Source organism: Lagopus leucura, unplaced genomic scaffold (genome assembly GCF_019238085.1).
Source record: "Lagopus leucura isolate 7727_CA_CO unplaced genomic scaffold, USGS_WTPT01 Super-Scaffold_100021, whole genome shotgun sequence".
Taxonomy (NCBI): domain Eukaryota; kingdom Metazoa; phylum Chordata; class Aves; order Galliformes; family Phasianidae; genus Lagopus; species Lagopus leucura.
Genome location: NW_024962274.1, coordinates 1,242,912 through 1,263,797, shown reverse-complemented (window position 1 = coordinate 1,263,797; position 20,886 = coordinate 1,242,912). Strand labels below are relative to the sequence as shown.

General features: G+C 45.4%; 1 protein-coding gene across 2 annotated transcripts in view; it reads right to left on the bottom strand.

The window, feature by feature from the left end:
• LOC122183869 (LIM domain containing preferred translocation partner in lipoma) overlaps nucleotides 1–20,886 on the bottom strand; it is a 303,475-nt gene that overhangs the window by 243,387 nt on the left and 39,202 nt on the right. For both annotated transcript variants that reach the window (XM_042878277.1, XM_042878278.1), the window contains one exon: nucleotides 6,091–6,190. The gene's annotated coding sequence lies outside the window, so the exon portion shown is untranslated. The remainder of the gene's footprint in view (nucleotides 1–6,090; nucleotides 6,191–20,886) is intronic.

The window sequence follows — 20,886 nt, the reverse complement described above, 5'->3', positions numbered from 1 at the left end:
AAAAAAAAAAAAAAAAAAAAAAGGGCACTGAAAGGAATCCTGCAGCCATAAGGATCTCGCTTATTTCATGGAAGTATCATTTTAAAAGCCCCACAGCATGATCAAAGCACTGTTGAGAACAGATGTTCCAGGCTTTACAAATTCCAGCATAAGTATTTTTAAGACATTTATCACTGCAAAGTTCTTTCAGCCAATTTTTCTCCTGCAAGAAGCATGCCTGCACTTTGCTCCTTGAAGAAGATGCATCCATCCACAGACTCCTGGCTGCTGACCCTACTGTGTCTGAACATCTCAAGGGGAATTTGATGAGTTCCATGTATGGGAATGTACAGACCCCAGACTGACTGTCCACAGGGACCCTCTCCCAAAAACCTCATCGCTCCATTCCCTTGACACCACACAACAAGTGCCTATGCCCAAAGTAAGTCGCTTCATGTTTGCCATCATCCCTTACAATCGCCCCGCTGCTGCCATGACCAGCCCTGAGCAATCTCATCTAACTTTAAAGCTTAACTCTGCTTTGAGCCAGTGGCTGTAGAAGAAACCTGAGAGGCGCTTCCTATATAAGCTACAGGAGGATTACACATCTCCAGTGGGAGCTACAAGGAAATGCCTTCAATCGTGCCAGCACCCTAAGGAAGCACCCCAGCTCTTCCCATAAGCGTGGGACCCTCTGCATGTAGGGAGCACACACAGGGGTGCTGCCCTGGTCCCAGCAGCAGGCACACACCACTGCTGAGCTAGAAGGCTGGGTGCAAGGAGATGCTCAGCAGCTAACACATTGGACACCATAAAGCCAGAGGGCAGAGCCAGAAGGGGCAATGGCATGGACCACGCAGGAATCTCCTTGTTCTCTGGACAGAATCAGTGAGTCCTCATGGAGGCAGAGAACACATTTCATCTGTAACCCAAATCACAGCCAAGTTTCCATTCCAAGTGAAGTTCTCTGGAAGTTCAGCTCTCCATAGTCAGTTTCTGTGTATTCGATCTTCTTCCCAGGAACATCACCAAGATCTCTGGTTGCTGAGAAAGCCTAAACACCGTGCAGAACCTGGCACTTTTGTGAGAGTGAGCAAAGTACCAATGCACTCATGACTACCCAAGAGTCCAAAACATACAGTTTCTCTGTATGTCCAAAGAATAATGTGGGTTTTCGTACCCAAAGAAAAAAGGGGATCTGAAACAACCAGCTCCTTTGAAATGTCACATATTCACAGAAGGAGGTGTTTGTGAAGAGAACATCACTTCTCTAATACATGCCCAGTTTAGTTTCACCTGTTTCCATGTGCTCCCTTCCCAATTCCTACAACCTGCTTGCACATCCTGTTTCACTATGAGCACGAGCTTCTCCCCCAGAGCAGAGCCGCCTTCACTTCTCCTCACAGAGTGAGCTGAAGTAACAGTCAAACTGGGAGCAAAAAAACAGACAAGTTTCCCCTTGTTCGTCCAAGCTGCAAACATGACTGAGGTGCTGGGACAGCTCTTTCAACATAGGGTACCACCTACCAACAGTCCTCTGATGAGAAGATGGAAGAGTGGCCTCTGAAAGAGCAGTGACTGGAAAAGCATGACAAGGCAGAGCAGGTCTTCCAGCAGGAGGGAGGACAAGGAAAAGGATGCCCAGAACATATTAGAGGAAACCCCAGATTTCAGAGATGGGGGGGCAGGAGGACAGAGATACTGGCAGCACGCAGAGGTCTGAGGAGAGATGAGGACAACTACGAGTGCCTATCAGAGGAAGTCAAGCAGAAACTGGAAAGCGTGGAGGAGCCAACTCCAGTGAGGAGTGGTCTGAAACCACTCTCCAACAGCAAAGGAAACTGACAGAAGGAGAAGAGACAGAAGGAAGACACATTTCACACAAATAAACACAACAGCTTAAACACTGCCCGCTGTCACCTCCAAGGTCTGCAGAAGACTCATGACTACATTTACCCACCCAACACGGAGCACCTCAACCTGACACGAGGTGAGCTGGACCCCCACTGCAGGAGGCTCCATCACCTCTCTTTCACAGAAAGCCGAGCTCTGACTCTGGCACTGTGTCAAGTCTCAGGGAGTAACAGCTTCCAGCAAGCTTTGTAACATCTGTCTCCAGACTCCCCCAGCAGCCATGAAGGGAGCAGAAGTGCAGGCCATGAAGCAGCTCCCCGGCATCCCCATGGCACCCCGGAACTGCTCCTCTCACCCAATACATCTTTTCCTTTACAGACCTCTTCTTTTAGCACTTCTCAAGTTGTTAAAACCTTACTTCTTTATTTATTTATAAGCTACAGCTTCTTATTTTAAACATCCACGTTAAGCTTGCCCCTCCCAAAATACCATTTGTTATAAATTATAATACACCCATGAAATCTTGCCACGCTGGCAGCCAATGACGCTGTGTGCACATCACAGCTACAGATCTGGAAAAACAAAACATTCTCTAATGGAACCTCAAAGGGAGAACAGAAACAGAGGGATCACCCGAAGCTCCCAAACCCAAAGCCACCATCTATCCATGCACCCTTGGAAAGAGCAGCATCACTGCCCAAGGACACCATAGGGGCTGTGCCATCAGTAGGGGTCCCTGAATACCCATCGGTATTCTGACCCTGGCACATGGGGAGAGTGCTTTACAGGGGCTCTCAGGATGCTGTGAGGAGCCATCAGTATTGTTTGACTGAGTTCCAAATATCACAACCTGCTCCACACCTGGGGTTTTGCTGTGCTGTTTTCCCACCCCAAGTGCATTCACTGAGAGTTTTTAAGAAAGAAGAAAAAAAAACAAAGGCCCTGGACAATTAGCAGGCCTTCTGATTTAGCTATTAAAAAAACCCAACATCGTTTCCCTCTTGTTTTTCTAAATAAAAATAACGTATAGCCCTAACTTGATAATAAATATGCTCAGAAGCTGTCTTTAAGTAAAAGCTTTTGATAACAAATTGCCTATGCTAACTGCTATTTTACTGTTGAATTTTTTATTGTTGCTTAAGCACTGCAATTATGCTAATAAGCCTGCGAGGATGGTACACTAAAGCATTGAATGTGACAGATATAATACTCAATAAAATGTTAATCTTACCTGAAAATTGGAATCAAACAGCCTTATTAGTATTTATGGATATGGCATCTTTAACATGTTTCTTAAGAGGAATATATATATGCAATGGATATTTTCAAATATACCTTGCTATTTCTCGTGCCTCCATGTGATTTAATTCAGGGTGCCTATTACCCCTGCTGCTAACTTCCAGTCCCTTTTGGATCAGGAAAAAAGCATTCTCGTGTTTGAGCTGCACTGAACTTCTGCACTGCTGAATGGTTTTGCCCTCCAAACCTACAGGTGAGATGGTCTCTGACCCGACCGTGGGCTTTGTGCTGTGCCTTCACTTGCTCGCCCATGAAAGAAGTCAAAAACAACCTCAATATATTCACGTGCTTCTGACATAAGCTGTATTTACATCCATGATCGGGCTGCACCAACAGACCATTCTTACACAGTACACTGGTGTGGCTTTCAGACACTGCAGGCTAATGCTTAAATAACAGCCTGCTGTCTTGCAGCCTCCCTGCCTCTACTGCTCTCACCCAAAGAAGTTAATTCTGCTGACAGGACTGCAGAAACGTCAATAAGACACCATTACTTCTCCTGACAGACAATAGAGGTTCTTGCTGCTGGATGCTGCGAGTCTCCTCTGTGGAAAACACGAGGCAGGAGCCATCCAGGAACTGCTTCGATGAATATCGACAGTGGGGAAAACCCAAGCAGCTGCCCACCGAAACAAGACATTTCCAAAGCACACAAAAAAATCACATGAGCTGCCCACACTCCCGGCACAAAACACACAGGGACTTTCTTGAGCATCGCCTGCAATGCACAGCAGCTTGCTCTCAGGTCAGGATGTCCCTTCTTATGTTTATGGAAGGAAAGAGGACTGCTTTGGAGGATAGGTCAGGGCAGTTCCACAAGACCTCATTTGCAGATGCAGGCACAGAGCAAGGCATTAGAAAAAAACTATTTTCAGTTGCAAAATCATTCGAATAAAACTACAGAATTGACTGAGCTTGCACCTCGGAGAGCTGTGAGGCGCACCTCAGGGCTCCTCTGCCCCAGGTTTGCCCCAGCACGAAGTGCCAGGCTCCAGATCTTCAGGTCGAGCCGGCAAGTCAAGCACTGCACCGCTGCTGTGTGCTGCAAGGCAACCCACAGAGACAGCAGGGCTCAGCTCTGAGCGTGGTCATTATTTTCAACCCTCGGGGGAAATGTAAATTCAACTTGGGCATATTGTTTTCTTTTGCTAAGCAGCAATGCTTGAATGTTAACTCCAATCCTGACAGGCATATGTATATTCTTTGCAAATAATCTCACCCTGACCAGTCCAAAAGGTCAAAATCAAAAAATAATACGAAAAAAAAGACAAGCTTGGAAAACTGTCAGCACCATTGGCACAACCCCTCAACCAACTAACCATCCTCACCACAAGGTGAACTGCAAGCTCTTGGATTTATTTGATTGATTGAGATCAAAAGATCGGAGGGCACAGAGGAAATTGCATCCTTCTATGCATGCATGCTGCTTTCAAGATTTGAGCAGATAGTTGCAGGAATTTTAAAACTCAAAGAGAGAAAAAAACAACATTTAAAGGTGATTTCAGAAAGGCATCCCCTTATTTCTCTCTTGACACCCTATGCACTTTTTAGAGCTATCTGAATGGTTCCTCCAAGTTCCTGCAGCCTTGGGACCCAACAGCTTATCTCTGCTAAACAGAAGATGCTAACAAACAATAAGAACTCACATAACTCCAGAGGAGACATCGCTATTTGCTGACATTAAGGATGAAAGCAAATTTAGAGAAACCAAACAAATCCCAAATGAAGTCCAACAGGAGGCTTAAGAATTCCCTACTGCTATTCGGGTGTCCTCAGACACAGGACACACATCTCACTACACTTCTTGGCTGCACAAGGAAGATGAAGTGCCCTCAATTTGCTTCTCTGGCAGTGATCACACAGAGGCACCAGGGCTGCCTGGGCCCACGTGAGGTTTGTCACTTGCAGCTCCTGGGGGAGCAAGGGAGAAGCAAGGGGACTGAGTGAGCAACCATCCTTAGGACACAATTTCAACACAGAACACAGAAAAAGCCTGCGCTGCATTCACTGTCAAGACAGGACAAAGGAAAACAAGGAAGAACAGGAACAGAAGAAATATTAAATTCTGCCATCCCATCAGCCCTTGAACCAAAGAGAAAACATTTGGTTCTCCTGCTTGTGTTTCACATATTGTTTATATTTTGCTCAATTTATCTGAATCTATAGCATTATCCTCTCACATCTTAACTATACAGGTGTGATTACCTGCCTGAGAATAAGAGGAAAACCCCTAATACGGATTACAGAAGAGACCGAACTTTCAAGAGCTTGCTACAAAGGAACAAGAATTAGTACAACCTCCTGGTTCTGTCACGGGTTTAGGTTACATGCCAAAACCAAGGGCTGAACTCCTTTTCCACATGATTGCACTTCACTCCAGAAGGAGGACATCACCCTTCAGGTAACAAAGATTATCACCATAGATTTGAAGCTCATCACCAGACCAGGCAGTTCCTTCTGCACAGGTACACCGAGTTTTTCTTTTTACCTTATCAGTTTTGAATAACATCGTTAAGATAAGAATTTCACCTTCTCTGATTTCTAACCTTCAGCAGGCTGCAAGGACTTTCCAGAAGTCATCCCGCCTGTTGCCCCACTACTTGAAAGGATCAGTTCTCCTAGAGCACATCCAATGAGGCTTTTTTAACTGATTCTAAAACCTTTCCAACAAACAACTGAAACTCCACAAACTCCTCAGGCAGTCCATCCAGTGCTCAGCTCTTCTCAATGCAAGAGATCATTTACTAACATCTCATCTAAATTTCTCTTGCTGCAACTTAAGCCTGCAATTTGTCTTACAGTGAGCAGATTTACAGTTTGTTCCTTCTCTTCACAAGTTCACTGTTGCCAAAATTCACGAACTGAGGCACCAGTGTGGCTTGCCCTTTCTTTGCCATTTTGCTTTTGCCCAAAGTGCGTTCTTACTCTTGTGTCTCTGCATTGTGTTTCATTTCTTACCCCAAGAAAACAGGCAGCTAGAATATCACAAGGCTGTTTCAAGAGAAGACGCTCACATCCAAAGGCTGATGCAGTCAGGCACACCCAATCATAAGGCACTCTGAAAGAAGAAAAAAAAAAGATTTCTTTTTAGGACGGTATGCAAAGGGTCCAGAAATAAACCAGCAACCGTCAACCGTCCACTCTTTTATTGAACATTCAAATTAGATCTTCAAAAGTAACATCAATGACTGCAGATACATCGTATGCCACCACTCAAACTTAGCCACGTTTTATCTAGCATCCACCACAAGGATTTGATAGGTCTTCGTTCTACCAAACAGGACAACACTGACTTTGCATGAAGTTCTGCCAAGCTACAGGCAGTCGCCAACACACATCAGAATCAGACGGCTCCAACTCCAGCACTTTATTCACTGTGACAGAGGACAAATCTTAATGTCGCCACCGGTGACTTTATTTTCAGTGTCACTGAAACCAACAGGGACAAAGCTACTTTGAGATTTAGTGTGTGTAATTATGGGATAGATCCAGAGGAAAGTAGTCAGATTCAATGAAAGGCTGAAAAACTTCTGTGTGCACAACATATGCTCTACCTCCCAGTCTGCAGGATGCTCTGCATAGCAAAAAGAAATTTCTCTCCTGAACGAACGGGTTTGGTGATAAAGGAGAAAGAAGAAAGAAAGGATTTATACAAGCAGCATTGGGAAACACAGGGGGAGAGTTCTGAATAGCACGAGCATCCCAAATTTCATGAGATAACAAGCAACAAGGGAGAGCAGTGATAATACATCTGCTTTCCTATTTTTGTAAGCAATCAATTTGCCACAACAGCACCTTCGAATGGATTATTTCTTGTACTCCACCCAGTCACAATCCCTTTCTCCCATTAGTAGGGGATGCTGTTAGCATCCACTTGGCATTTTTTTTTTTTTTTAATTTTTTTTTTTCCCCTCCTCTTCAGTCCTTCCCAGCTGCCCTGGACTTTTGCTTTCCTTGATCATGTTCCTCTTCTCAATACAGCCCAACTGCTGTCAACACAGGAAAGTGACATGCTCCTATTTAGCATAGACTTGATAACAGAAGTGGTGTTTCCAAGGCTAAAGACAAATACCTGCACCAATAACTACATCCCTACATCACACAGTAGCTGAGTAGACCAAGCAATAAATGCCCTATACTGAAGATGTAGAACTCAAAGAATCTCAGCAATGTAGATGGCCAACTAATGAAGGAGTTCAAACAGAGGCCTATCTTTAACGATGCAAACAGCTTTGATGATTTCCACAAGACCACCTGTGCTATCAGAGACATTACCTCCCAAAATGCCAGTGAGAGATAGATGTTCAGCAAGGGATATAGATGTGAGGAGTGCTTCCACCAGGAATACGCACCCATTTCTATAGCAGAATTAGAACAGCTGTTGAAAACCATGAAGTAGTATTGAATGGCAGCTCAGGACAGGGAGCCAAGAAGACTACTGCATGCAATTGAAACTGCCAAGGGATTAAGCCAGGTCAAATGTAATTACACAAAACTGGAACATGGCCAGGGTGCTGGTTTACGAAAATTAAAAGAGGTGTTCAAAAGTTTCAGAGATAGAGTCCTTCTGTTAATTATTTGGTGAGTCAGTTGCTGAAGTCTCAGTACTCTGGGAGGCTCTCTGAAAAAAGGGGAAAAATGAGGCATAAACTTAAAAGGCATTAGGAGTGATTAGCAAGAGCCTTTGTTCTCCATGGCAATGCTTGCTGCACTACTGTGTGAATGCCTTTCATGTTCATGCTGGAAAGTGGCCTTAGCTCCTTTGATACTTCTGGGAGGAAACATTTAAGCGTACAAATATCCCACTGTCAGAAGCTCCAGACAACAGTCGAGGAACATCAACATATCCCAGCCAGGTCAGATCCAGCTCTCAGGCAGTGCTTCTGCTCAAGGGAGGAATGCAAACAGAGACATTTAGAAGCTTATTTAGACCCTAAGCAATGTTTACCCTACTTGCTGGCCATGTATGAAGGCCAGGTCATGTGGAAAACAAGGTTGCAATCACGCGGGACAGCGTTCTTACTTTCTTATGGTTTTGGGAAGATGGAGAGAACTTAAGGTGATAAGGAGATAAGAAAAGGTGCTCCATGGCCAATGTGGTCCTCCACAGTGACAAAGAGGAGCTAAAAGAAGGAAGTGGATACACTTTTTAGCAGGGCCTCATGATAGGACAAGGGGAAATGGCAAACTAAAAGAGGGGACATTTAGACTGGATATGAGGAAGAAGTTTTTTTGCTCTAAGGACGACGAGGCACTGACACAGGTTGCCCAGAGGCAGTGGGTGCCCCTTCCCTAAAGGTACCCAAGGTCAGGCTGGACGGGGCTCTGAGCACCTGATGGAGCTGTGGGTATCCCTGTTCAGTGCAGGGAGTTGGACCAGATGGCCTCTAACTCAAACAATTGTATGCTTCTATGAACAACAGATAAGAGGAAAGGCACGCTATTTTTTTTTTTTTTAAAGTCAAGATATTTAATGCCTAAATTAAAGTACAAAGAGAACAAATCTGGAAAAGATGAGTATTAACAGTCTCTGATGAACAGTCACAAACTCTATTCAATTTCTGAGACTTGTACTACAGCCATAGACAAAATATGGTGTTTTCTGAAGAATAAGAAGAAAGCCTTTTAAGTCTCAGTTTTGGCACCTGATAGTTGTAGCTGCCTCTGCTACCTCTGCATCTGAAATTTATCATTAGAGATACACTCATTACTGTCTCTGAAACAGTTGCATCTGACAGTAAAAGCAATAGGAGATTAACCTTTTTGGGTAGTTTATTTGGTGAACTGTTCAGCTGATGCACATTAAACAAACCAATTTTTAGACTGATGTGGAAATAACGGAAAGATTAAACAGCAATCTTCCCAACAAGTGCACAGTGAGTGACACGGCTTCCTCTGCAAGTGACGGCAGGTGAACACACAGCCGCAGGCTCTGCCATATCAATTTCATGCACTTTTTTTTTTTTCCTTTTCAGAAAACAAGCCAAGAATAGACAGGCGTTTCACAGCACAGACTGGTGCAACTTGCGTCTATGCTTGTTGCCATTAGTGCAAGAAGTGCTCCGTCAGTGGGGACAAGTCATGGAGAGGACAAGGAAAAATAGTTTCGTGCTCACAGCCAAAGGGACAGGAAGACCAGTGTGACAGAGCATGCAGGTACAGGTTCTCTGCAGCCAAAGCAGTTAGGAACCAACGCCAATGACAGCCTCCAGTGCCTGACACGAAGCACAGGGAGGTGGAACGGGAAGCACCGATGCCAAGCAGTAATAAGGATGGAATCACAGCTGCTTCTCAAATCAGATTTTTTTTTGCCTAAGTTACTTGTTATTAAAAGAAATTATAAGTTTCAGCACACAGGGACATCCTGTTCGCTGTATTAAATGAAAGGGATGATTCAAGAGCAACAGCTTTCAGGAGGCAGGGAGGGAGGAATCAATTTCAGGTTGCTACAGACAACTGGGCCTTTTCCTGTCAGAAAAAATCCAATTCAGCTCTACAAACCCACGATGGAACATTCCCTGAAATACAACACTCACACGCTCACTAAATAAATAAATACACTAAAATACACACTCATGTCATCTCCCAGATTTTACCAGCTGAACTAAGGGCACGCTCCAACCTGATGACTGCAACTCAACAAGCGTGGAGCTTTGGCTCAGCACTGTCTTCTTGACTGCAAGTTCAATGCCTATCACTGCCTTACAGGGAGAAAGGTATTTAATGGCAAAGTGGCATCCTGCACAACGAAGCAGAGCAGAGCACAGTGATTCGGGATGCTCTTCCACAGGCTCTAGGCTTACAGTGAGGCCTAAAGGCTGTTAAGTGACCAAATAAATCCATCTCAATCAATCCCTCCGTGAAGAACACAGGAAACAGTTCCATCCTACAGTATTATGAGTCTTAATTTTATGGAGCAGTTGATGTTTTTCCAATGAAAGGTACCATTAAAATATAAGATTTTATTAGCAAAATCAATGATGTGTGCAGAGACAGTCCCTCACGGCTTTAAAAAATGCCTATGAATAATTATAAAACTGATAGCAGTAGAGAACACCATACAATTATTACTGCTGTTTTACAGGATTCTCTAACAGCGACAGCCCACTTCTGGTAAGACACCTTCAGGCAGGACCACAAAAAAGCATAAATAAGGACAAGGCAACAAAAGCTCAGTGTTCTCTCACACTTAGAGGGTGCAAATATGTTGCTTACTTTATGTCTATTGTTGCTGGGTTTTTTATTTTTTTTTTTTTTTTTTCCCAGCAAGTAATAAACATTCTGGAAACAAATAAATCTCAGCACTTACAGGAATATTTACCAGTTGCCCATGCATTTCACTTTCTCTACCAATTCCAACATTTTGTTGCATTAGAAAAGCAAGTGGGGGAGATTCATTCCCCTTTAAACCCATCAGAAGTGGAACAAAGAGCCACCAATTTCACGGTGATCTTTAAACACAGGTCCAGCACCTGAAAGCCCTACAAGCAAGGCATGTGCTGGGGACAAAAAGCCCGGACACCTCTATCTGCTGCAGGGTTCCCACTCAGATCCAGCATGCCACGCTGCCACCGCTCTCCCGCAGTGAGGACTGGGCACATCGGCAGCGCCCCAGTCCTCCAAAGCCTCCTCTCACCCAGCAGCCACTGCCCATATCAGCACCATCATAAGGAGCTCACGCAATCAAGGCACTGAGGCACTCCAAACTCAACACTCACCAAGCCTTCCTACTTTCCAGCAAGCTCTGGCTAATGCACACAGAGCACCGTTAAGTCAAGAATGTACTTATGTAGATTGGAGCCAAAAAATGACACCAGTCGGTTCGACCCCAAATGTTTTGGCTTTGCACACACAGCTACAGGATTGCAAGAGCCGGGGATACAGGCCGAGAAAAAAACCTCAAGTCTCCTTACTCCACCTGGCTTTAAACCTCCGGATGTGTGTGAGGATGGATGAAGAACGAGTGGCAAGAATACTCAACAGATGTTTTCATTAGCATAAATTTGCCATTCATTCCTCTTTCTTCTACCATCACAAACTCCTCTATTATCCTCGCTGGATAATTTACAGAGCTTATTGCAAAGTACAGTCTTGGAGAACAGAGACAGCATACACTCAGTAATGTACAAGTTCAAAGAGCTGAGCCATGCATGACCTGCCAGCAGACTGTTGCTATTTTCTTGCATATATAAAAGAGTGCTGCCTTCGTGCAGTGCTGGAACTTGTCATCATGAAATACCCTCCTATTACAACGTGGACCAAAGGAGCTACTATTCTGAGTCCTAATAACGTGCCTGGTTTTACAGGAAAGCACGAAGGCAAGTAACATGGAATAACCCAGATGTCAACTACAGAAACAGATGGGAATCTCACAAAGCTACACATATTGCCTCGTTTGAGTGCTGTCATAGCCCATCCTCTAGATGGGAAAGCACAGTGCAGCAGTTAGATGAAAGGAGCACATGGAATTAAGGTGCATCATCACCTCTACAAGACCTATGAAGAGACAGCAGAGGACTGCTTTCCAGGCATGTGAAGCCCAAGGCAATAAAGCATGACTCAAAGCTGTAAGGCTGTTTTCTGCCCCACCTGTTGGCCAAGTGACAGTCACTCTATTCTCCCAGCTTTCTGACCCCACAAAACGCAAACAGTGCTGAAGGAAGGGTGCACCGGGAAGCAGGTCACACCCCTGGTCCTGGAAAAGGTTTTTCTTGGCAAGTGAATGCAGATGGAACTGGCTGGAGGTGCTCCTCTGAGCGTGGCCCCAGGTGCTGCACGCAAACCGCCTGCAGACTGCACTGTGATTTGCCCTGCTGTGGCTTCCCGGCCACAATTTGCCTTCCAAACAGTCTAGGAAACCACTGCACCTGCAGTGGTGGTTCTGCTCCTGTGACCTATAGGAGGTGTCTGCAGACGATGAGTCAGTGGCAAACCAGGAGAGGAGATGGACTGACCTGACCTTCCTCATTTGAACTCACAAGAGGATCCAAAAAACTGAAGGCTAACAAATCAGAACTTCCAAAATTCATGGAACTAGGAGAAATCAAGACTCCTGTTTAATAAACATAGGGCTGGTGCTTCGAACCTGAGGTCCGAGCTCGCCCAACAGCCCCGGAGCAGCCGGCCATTCATGCATGCAGCAGTCGCAGGGGAAGGCTGAAGCCAGAGCATGAATGAAGCACCAGGATCGATTGCCTTTTCTACCCTCTGCCTACCGCTAACTGGATGATGCTATTCAGGGAATATATAATTTAAAGACAGAGGCTAATGATGAATCAAGATTGATTTTTTTGGACAGCCAAGACAAGAAAACAAATGTAATTGCAGTCTACCTGCTTGTAGCTTGCCAGGAGTTACAGCAAGTTTCAGAACACTCTGGCTCCTTTTCCTTTCCTCATCCCATCCCCCTTCCCTCCTGTGTTCCACCAAAGAAGGAAAGACCCTTACAGAAGAGGAATTCACTTAGACAAGACAGTAAGTGCTGCTGGAGCCAGCTCAATGCTGGCTTCTCTGTCCCTGCTAAGCAGTACAGAGCAATTAATGGACACGCAGAGGGTTCACTTTCTGGGGAAAAGCAAATTCCGCGTGTGCAGTTGCGAGGAATGCATTGTATGTCTGGTATTCACGCTGCACTCCCTTTTCCTGTTCCTTTTTTTTGCCGTATATGGAGCTGAGCACAGCCGGCGGGGCCGGGGAGGGCAGCGCTGCATGCTCAACGCCTTTCTACTTCCGACTCTGTTTGTCTTTACTGGAAATCCAATCGATCCGTCTAGGAAAAAGGCGAGCGCATGCACTGCAGCCTGACAGGCTCAGACACCCCGCTGCTTCCACACAGGGCAAAAGGAGCAAGCTGAACCAGCTCACCCCAGCTACAATCCTGAAGGGCTGTTTCCCTGGCTTAGCAGCACTCAAGTTGTAAAGGCAACCTGGCCTTTGGTGCACGCAGCTGGAGCTGGGAGGATTACGTGACCTCAGCACAGCAATACTCGCCCTCTGTAACACAGCTGGGCCAGGAACAGGAGTGTGGGACCGTGCAGATGCAAATCGCTGGGAGTCCTCTGCTAGCCCTGACAACCTCTAAGTCCATCATAGCAATTTCAAAAGCAGTCTGGGGCTTCCATATCCAGGATGCAATTACAATATTATGTGCTAAAAAATAAAAGCTTTTTGCCACTGCTGCTTCCTCAGAAATCAACAGACTCCTCCTGTGAGCACCCAGGAACCCAAGCAAGACCTTGCTAGAACATGCTAGGAATTAGGCAAGAACACTTAAATGAATGAGCACCCCGGCCCATTTCCTCCAGTGTCTCATCCTTGACCTTGGCTGGTTCTTGACCCCTTGAAGGATAATGCAAAACCTCTATGGCAGGCACGCAGCAATGTGACCCACATGCCATCCCATTTCAGTGTCCCAGAGATAAAGACTAACTAGAACCTGAGTCAAGAGGTTTAATAGAGCTTCCAATTTTATTTTGTTCCCTTGCCAATAGTCATTAGCACTGAAGTAATTCTTTACATGCACAGAAGCATCTAATCTACCTTTCAATCTTACATCATTGGCCTCAACAACCTCCACGGTCTGAATTACAGGACAGTGATAGAGCTTTGCCTTTACCAGTTTCAAAATTGTCATCTTTCAGCTTCCACCATTACTCAGCAGCAATGAGCCCATCCAGCTACTCATCCTGTTCTTGCCGTCTGCCAAACATGCTACGTCCCGTCCCTTCCCTTGCACCAGCACCTTAGGCTCATGCAAAAAAGCAGAGTCAGGTGGCAGGATCACACGGCCAGAAGCAGTCCAATGTACTGCAGGACCAGCTGTCACCCAGCCAAAGCAGCCACAATTCCCTGGGAGGACTGATCACATCTCTACCTGTGCTGAGTTCCCTGCACTCAGCCAGGAACCTCATCAACCAGTTCTGCCACTCACAGACTCCCTATGTCAAAATACATTTTGCCCAATGGATTCAAATGGAGCCAGGGACATTGGGAAGCAGCTGTGGAGTTGCTTGGATGAAGACACTCAGCTGAAACTTGGCCAGGGGAGGGGAAGGTTTCTAGCCTCATTAATAACAGCCTGAAATTAAAAGCAGAGCTTGTAGTACAGCTGTGACTCCAGCTACCCTGCTGCTTGTGTTAACAGTGTGGCTTTATTATGGTCAGGGATTAAAAACAGCTCCAACAATTAAAAGAAAGAAAAAAAATAAAAATACGGAAAGAAAAAGAACAACCACCACCAACAAAAAAATCAGTAAAATACAACATTCCTGTGGCCTGGAATGATTAGCAAAAATAAGCTATGGGCCGTCAGGAGAAAGAGTGAATGCTTCCTTCCTGCTGCCAGCCAGCCTGCTTTCCACACATGCCCCACTGAGTAGCCACATCCCGTGCCCACAGGACCGCCCAGTGTCCTGCAGGCCAGCACCAGCCACAGCCACTGGTCCCCATGGGGTGTCACCTCCCACCCCAGCATGGGTGCCCTGCTAGCATCCCACTCCCAGCCAGCAGCTTGGACGTGCTCCTCATTCCGACTGTCTAAATGCTATGGCAATAAAAACAAAAGGTCTTGTAATCAGTGACTAATGTGCCTGGAACTTGTTGGGAGCCACCAGCCCTCTCAGAGCAGCCAGAGGAGGAGGAGTGATGGGAGGATTAGGGCCAACCCGGCTGCTCTTAAGGGCCGGGATGAGGAGTGCTTGTTCCTTGGAGGTGAGCTGGTTGCCCAACCATTCCTCAAGAGATGAATACCTGCTGTGCTGTGTAGGATACGTTCCTGGAGAGCAGTGGACAGTGATGGGACGGCACACATAAGCAGCCCAACTGAGCACTTGGTCACAGTATCAAAGAGATTGAAAAAGACCACCAAGATCATCTAGTCCAACCATCAACCCATCTCTGCTGCACTGTTAAGAAAGCCTACTTCTTCCTAACATAAATTAAAAGCAATAAATTCATGAGAAAGAAAAGCCTCCCACCACACCAGCAGGACCCGCTGCTCCCCTCTGGTTACAGCATACAGCGGCAAGAGGTCCAACATCACCAAGGAAGTGATGATCTTTCAGTGTTTGTTTCTGTTTTATATCATTACCACCCAAATTGCCATTTCTTATCCCTCTCAGAACAAAAGCAGTTTACATCACTGCAGCACCCCAGCAGTAAAAGTTGACAGAGAAAGCACCAAACAGATCTCAGAGCCCTGTCCCTGCTCTGAGATGGACACAAAATCACGTTCAATTCACAGCTTCCTTACCAGTGATGTGACTGTTAAATGGCACAAAAGCCCTTTGCTATTTCTGGAGGCAGAATGGTGGATTCAGGTGAGTTTTTGCTGCTCTAATGAAAAGATGATGATGCCTGAAGCAAATGAACAGTGCTAGTTATATGACAACGCGTGTGTCTAGGCAGCTGTTCTCAAAAGCATGCCAGGAACGTTTTATGCAGTTTAAACTCAGAAACTCTAAGCCAGTCTGTACAAACCCTTTAACATCCCCCTCACTGTAGGGCTACAAAGTACTTCAATAGAATTACACTTTGAGCCGAGTCTGCAAAAATATCACAGCTAAGGTGGCAAGTCCCCAGTAACCACACAGCTGTCTGCACCATGTCCAGGCTGGTGTGACAGCATGAAGAAAACCCAAACCTCCTTTTTCCCAGCAGAAGTCTCCAGTATTTTGAAAACATTTACATTAAAATTAATCAACCCCACAACACATTTGCCTTCTCAGACACCAGAGCGCTTTCTAAATACCAAGGTGACTGCAATCAAGAGTCGCTGTGGCTTAGCAGATTTCGGTGAATTGACTTCCCAGCGGTTTCAGCTGAAGCATTTTGCCTCCCCCCTTTGCACTGGGCTGGGTGCATGCAGCTGCTGCACCTCAGCTATCGTTCAGCTGCAGTGGTGCAGCAGCTCCCTGCAGCCCTGCGATGGGAAGCATTATCCCCTCCTTCCAGGAAGGTAAAATGCAATCTCAAAAACGACACTTCACCAAAAAATAATAACAATTTAAAGACAAAAAAAAAAAAGCAATCACCACCACCCGCCTCCCACAGTCCAAGAGATGAAGTTGTAAGCTATGCTGCCCCATCACAATCAGTTTCAGCCCCCTGCAATCAATCATGCTTTTAAACCAGCCCATTCATAACTTGTACCAGAGACAGAAATAATGGGGTGTCACTCAGTTACCCATGAACAGGAGGTGGAGCCCATGGTGTATCTCGCCTAGAATCTGCCAAGATGTGCTGCATGGGCATTTGCACTTGGATGATTCAGATCCTGCCTTTATAAACTCAATCCTACATAGGAAAACCGCCTGGAGAAAGATTTCCCCTTTTTTCCCCAGATTTGTTGATTCCTCACATCACAGATTTTTGGGTGCAAGCCATGCCCAACCCAACACAGGCAGATGGGGTTCACTGCACAGGTTGGTGTCAGGGCTGCTCCTAAGGACCTGTGCAGCCAGCACAAGGGAAAAACTGCCACGTGCTCAGACACTGCAAATGCCAAACTCAGGTGAGTTCTGAGCACTGCCTTCCCTTAGAGGCTTCACTAACAAATACCCAACCAAAACCAGGATGGACCATATATACATATGTTCCTCATTCCCACCAAGATTTCTTCAGTTCAAACCCACTCTCACTTCCAAAAGCCTGTGTTCCATGGGGTCCATATTTTCCCTGCTGACAGCTGAAGTTGACATGCCAAGGAGAAGGGTGATCTTCCAAGTCTTAATGAAATAACCAGTTAGAGGTCAGGGTGGAAAACAACACTGGAACCAGTGGCCCTCATGAACCTAAACAGCTCCAGAATTAGAGTGTTATTGCAATTTATCAGACTCGACAAGATAACATATCGATCCCATCAAGGACTCACAACTTTGCACCTATACAACAGAAGAACACGTTCACTACAAATGTCATAGCACACCTACACTACTGTTTTTCCAGGGAAATCAATTCAGGCACCTGCATCAGCAGTGGGTTTGTCAAAGAGACCAAGTCAAGAAAGTCAAGGTTTGCCCCATTTCCCAGCCTATCACACAGATGCATGCCACCCAGCTACCCAAGACTTTCTTCATTAAATGGCAAATCAACAACTCTTCTGAGGTGAAACGTCAAGCTTTGTTTTCCTTTCCCATTTTAGGATGTGCAAGCCAAGGAGACCTGTGAGTTGCTGTTTCTCAGAGAGACCAGACACTAATAGACAGCACCTCCCAGCTGCTCAATGCTGCTATATTCAGCCAATCTCCTTGGGCCCCAAAAGATTAGCCACAGCCAGCCTTCTGATTGACAGGACTGCTTTAATGGACACCTGAACCAAAGAAACTTGCACTGATACAGCAAGTAGGTGTCTGCATTGCTTCAACAAGCTTTCAGCTCTACATCACAAGAGGTGAGGAAGGCAGAGCTACATCCTTCCTCCTGTGAAAGTGGCACTTAAAATGGACTGTAATCATTAGTTGAGGATGCTCCTCAGTAACCGCAGTCACGCAGGCACCTTTACATGAACAAATACATTCCTTAGAGCAACCTGGAGCTGGAAGTTTTTGTCTGGGCCAACACAAGAGAAGGGATATGACTAGAAAAGCACATAATGTCACCACAGGTCTTGTCAAGGGAGGACTTACTACATCAAGAACTAGAAAGAAGATCTGCCTGGTCTGGAGGCCAGAGGTCCAAAAGGCAAGCCAAAAAGTAACTAATTCCCTTTCCTAAGAAACTGTGTTTTCAGCTGGAAGTTGCATGGCAGCCTTCCTACCAGAGGATGCAGCAGGTCAAGACAAGGGTTCATTCCTGGCCAGGCCGAGTGGGGACACGGTACACAAGAACAGACGGCGCTTTGCAAACAAGGGCCGAAATGCTGCAAGGACTGCATCTGTGGGGCTTTCCATGGACAGCAAGGGACGCTGCTGGCCAGGCTGCTGGCCATTGGGAAGCGTTGACTTGCAGAAGCGCAAGGACAAGGGTTACATACTGAGATATGTGGAAAAATAGCCCAGTGAAGACTTACAGCACCCAGCTGCACTGCAAATGCCTTGCAAACACCTTTGGTTTCTCTTTTCTGTGAAAATTAAACACAGTGGCATTCTATAAGAAAATTGTCACTTAAACTCCTTATTAAATGTAATTTCCTCTCCCACCCTTTTTCATTAGCAACACTCAAGCATTCATCAAATCACACTTATTTCCAGGCAAAACGTTAGTCTTCTTACAGAGAGCTTACATATAAGCATTGTCTATTGTTGTAAGTTAAAGTTCCACCAAAAAAATCAATTCAGAAGCAAAGTATCCATTCACCTGAATGGGAATTTAAGCAAACAAACCTCACATACAGGGAAACCCGTAAATGCTTGGAGAACAATACTTTTATGAGGAAAAATGCAGCAGCATCCACATTACTTTCCCCTTCTGGGCAATAGTTTTCCACTTTAATATTATACAGTGCACCTCATTACTATTCTCATTAAATAATATCACATTCAAATCCATGCTGCAAGCATCCCACTCACTGCAAGAAGACTTCATGAAGGGAGAAAAAAAGTGACATTAAAGGAAAGCAGTCTATAGTAGCACATTACACCACACCAATTTCAAGCAGGCTGTCATACTGATCACACCAGACGGCATTTTAGCTCCAACAGTATCCTTCAGCAAAACATCCTCGTTACTGCATTTCACCAAGCCCTTTTGAAATGAATGGTACAAATTCTCTCAGTCATTTCTAAAGGAGTGCACTGCTCAGAGTGCTCTGACTTCACATCATCTTTTCCAATAACCTGCAGAGCTGTAAGGCCAAAATAGGCCATCTTTAAAGAAGGAATTAAAAATAAATAAGCCAGCACCTGTCTTGGGACGGAGCTACAAAAGAGGGCTGTGAATCCCAACTCAAAGGAGTGCTTATGTGCAATCTCAGATCCAGGCCAACTCAGAAAATCACTTAATTACATGATTAACTTCAACATGTGCTTAAGTTGCTTTGACTTCCTGGGGACTTAAGCATATACTTAACGTGCTTTCCTGTACAGAAATACTCTCTTAAATCAGATCCTGTTTTGAAAGGATGCTGCATACGTAGGCACACACACACACACGCAACTCCTGCCCTCGGAAAGCTCTGGCTCTTCAGCCAAGCTGCAAATCAAACTGCCTTAACTTTATGCCTATCTATGGATCAAAATGTTCCACCAGAGCTTCAGAAAGGCATCTGAACTGATTTCATCATGAAGGAACCCTGTTTTTTCAATATACAGCTTGAGCCCCTCAAAATTTCTTTGCTTAAATCCCTCCCTGCACTTACGCTACTCTCTTGTGGTTACAGTTAATTGCAAGAACATTGCTCCTACAGCTTGCCTGATAGAAAAGAACTCCTACTATGTAGGGGCTTGGTTTTCCCATTTTGCCTATTCTCAATAAAATGCAATAAATTATTATTATATATGTCGACATTGCAAACAACTACAGCATCCATGCTGAGTGCCTGCGCAGGGGCATGCTGTTTCTCAGTGTGATCTGAAATAGCCAAGATATTAAAATCCCACAAAGAACTGTGTTTCTAATGGAAGAATTGATGGGCCAGATGTTGACACTAATGATTATTTTGCCAGCCCGGGGCAGAGCTCAAACCTCTCTAGGTTAGAGAGCCTTGCCCTTCCGCATTCCTCTGTGCCCACATTACCACCCTCCCGAGATGCTTGCCCACCAGATCAACGCACAACATCCCTCCCAAGCACCAGCCCTTCCCTCTCTGCTAATCATCACTCCCAAAGCATCCAGAAAAGGATCAACAAGCTCATCAGCGCTGAAGTTAGCACGGGAAAAGAAACATCTTGCATTAAGATACCAAGTGTTGCATCTAGGTTTTGGATTCCACCAGCTCAATAGCTCCGTGTAGCCTTCCCTCATTCAAGGTAGCCCTGGCTGAACAACACCCAACTCTACCTTAATGCTCTGTTCAGCAGTGCAAGATGGCTTTATGTTTACCTCCTGAAATCCCTGCCTGACTTTTGGATGCCACTCAGTCAAAATATGATGGGAAATCCCCACAGCTACCCCCCTAAGCACTTCTGTCAGCCGACAGAGAAGGAATTTGGAAGGTCCCTCTGTGCAACTCTTGCCCTAAATATGAGATGCTCCAATTAAAGGCTAAACACCTGTCCTCTCAAAGCACACAGATGCTGCTATACTTGATGAGCAGTGGAGCTACAGGAACAATTAGAAACCAGGAAGAGCACTGATCCCCTCTGCCTGAACAGACTGCCTGTCCTTACAAAAGCACCTAGCAAGATTTACTGTAACCAGGTCAACGCATTGCACTGATGTCGCACACCTCTCTCACAGGGTTGCAATGCCCCAGACAATAGAGAACACCAGAGACAGCTTTGGCACAAGGTGCACCTTTTTCAAAAACAATCTTTAATGAACCATTAGACAGCAAAGCCCAGAGCTTTTACTCACTTATTTGCAATAACCTCCAAAAAACGCAGGTCATGGTGCCAGCACATGCCAGGTAGCAAATGCAGGTAACTACTGCTGTTACAGCGGCAGTCACTGCTGCAGACGTGCCCTGGGGAAGTACTACTTGTAGAAACTGATAAAAAAAAACAATGAAGTGATCTCATTCTGTGTGCATCCTCCGTACATACTCTGACCCCCAGGATTTGTACGCACCCCTTTCATGGCTTTCTGTGACTTTCCATTTCAATGCTTGTCAAGGAAAACTCTACTGTCAAGTTCAATTTGGCATCAGCAAAGGAAAGA